Here is a 2,166-nt window from a genome sequence, read left to right as displayed (position 1 = left end):
CAGAAAGAGGGAGGAGAGAATGAGTGTGACAGGGATGGAGAGAATACAGCGAGGAGTTTGGAGAGGAGAATGTTGACAGCAGGAGGTGCATTAATAGTGAGGAGACTGAAGAGGAGAATGTTGACAGCAGGAGTGTTAATAGTGAGGAGACTGAAGAGGAGAATGTTGACAGCAGGAGTGTTAATAGTGAGGAGACTGAAGAGGAGAATGTTGACAGCAGGAGTGTTAATAGTGAGGAGACTGAAGAGGAGAATGTTGACAGCAGGAGTGTTAATAGTGAGGAGACTGAAGAGGAGAATGTTGACAGCAGGAGTGTTAATAATGAGGAGACTGAAGAGGAGAATGTTGACAGCAGGAGGTGCATTAATAGTGAGGAGACTGGAGAGGAGAATGTTGACAGCAGGAGGTGCATTAATAGTGAGGAGACTGGAGAGGAGAATGTTGACAGCAGGTGCATTAATAGTGAGGAGACTGGAGAGGAGAATGTTGACAGCAGGAGGTGCATTAATAGTGAGGAGACTGAAGAGGAGAATGTTGACAGCAGGAGGTGCATTAATAGTGAGGAGACTGAAGAAGAGAATGTTGACAGCAGGAGTGTTAATAGTGAGGAGACTGAAGAGGAGGAGCAGGAGTGTTAATAGTGAGGAGACTGAAGAGGAGGAGCAGGAGTGTTAATAGTGAGGAGACTGAAGAGGAGGAGCAGGAGTGTTAATAGTGAGGACTGCTGGTCTCTCAGTGAAGGACACAGGACAGCCAATGAGGACCTCTCTGATGGTACAAAACATGGGTCTGAGGTTTAGGTTGTGCACAGGTCAACACTCCCCTTGTCTTTTTGTTGTAGTGAAAACTCACACTGTGTATATGTGTGTATTAGAGAGAGAGACGGAGAGACAGAGAGTGTATGTCCCCCTGGCATTATGCCATAACTGTTGAATACTCCAGGTGTTAACTGTCCAAGTCTCCATCGATCTGTGTGACGACTCGGCAGTCAGACAGCGTCAGGTCCTGGTCACTCAAGGCTGAGGAGATAAAGACGGCCTTTTGAACAACTCAACATCCTGTCAGCACTGTGCTCAGCCTGTGAAGACAGAAATATGACGGTTTATAGCACATCCTTCACGGACCAAGACTAACTACTCACCAAGAGTCATACAGAAGTAGTTTACTCAGGGTCAAAGAAAGAGGCTGACCTAGGTCAGATTAGTCTCAAGTGTGTGTGTTAAAATATCACATTTATCAAAAAAGGCTAGCACACAAAAAAGGGATTCAGTTGTGTAAATTCATCTCATTATTTACAGATTTCGATCCGCCTTCAAGTCAGCTTTTGTCTCCTGCAGAAACAGGTGCTCACTCACCGTGTGTTTGTGTGATAATACGAGTGAGTGTCTCTCATCAGAAATGCTAATGTCGGTTCTCTTCAACATTTTCCAGACTCTCTCGTGTGCATGGCAGTGCACCGCAGGCTGAGGGGCACATGGCTCTGATCTCTGCATAATGACTCTCCTTTAAGTGCCAATCAAGGTGTGTGTGTGTGTGTGTTCTGTGTATGAATTCTGTGTCGTAGTGTGTGTTCTGGAGCATTACAGCCAGGGCAGTGGGGCCTAATTGAGCAGGGTTAACATGATTAAAGCCACAGTGTGTGTGTGTGTGTTCTGTGTATGAATTCTGTGTGGAGTGTGTGTTCTGTGTCCTAGTGTGTGTTCTGGAGCGTTACAGCCAGGGCAGTGGGGCCTAATTGAGCAGGGTTAACATGATTAAAGCCACAGTGTGTGTGTGTGTGTGTGTGTGTGATGGAAAGGTGTACTCCTCTGCTGTGATGGGCCACTCCAGACACCTGGTGAGTTAATTAGCTTTCTAGTGAAAACCTTCTGCATATTCATGTCATGTCTCATTTGGAATGAGCAGTCATGTCTCAACCTGCATCCCAAACAGCACTCTATTCCCTACGTAGTGCACACTTCCTTTGACCAGGGCCCATTGACGCAGTCAAGAGTGGAACAATCTACCTTAGAAACCACTGTTTTTATGTGTTTGTGCGAGAAATCTGTATCAAATGTTTCAATATTTGTAAAGTCTATTTCTGTGAAACAAATATCCAAGGACATAAAAATATAACCAAAACAGAAAGGAATAGGAGAAAGAGAAAATACAAAACAAATATCACAA

The sequence above is a fragment of the Oncorhynchus mykiss genome, chromosome 11 (genome assembly GCF_013265735.2).
Source record: "Oncorhynchus mykiss isolate Arlee chromosome 11, USDA_OmykA_1.1, whole genome shotgun sequence".
Taxonomy (NCBI): domain Eukaryota; kingdom Metazoa; phylum Chordata; class Actinopteri; order Salmoniformes; family Salmonidae; genus Oncorhynchus; species Oncorhynchus mykiss.
Note: the sequence above shows the minus strand (reverse complement) of the source record.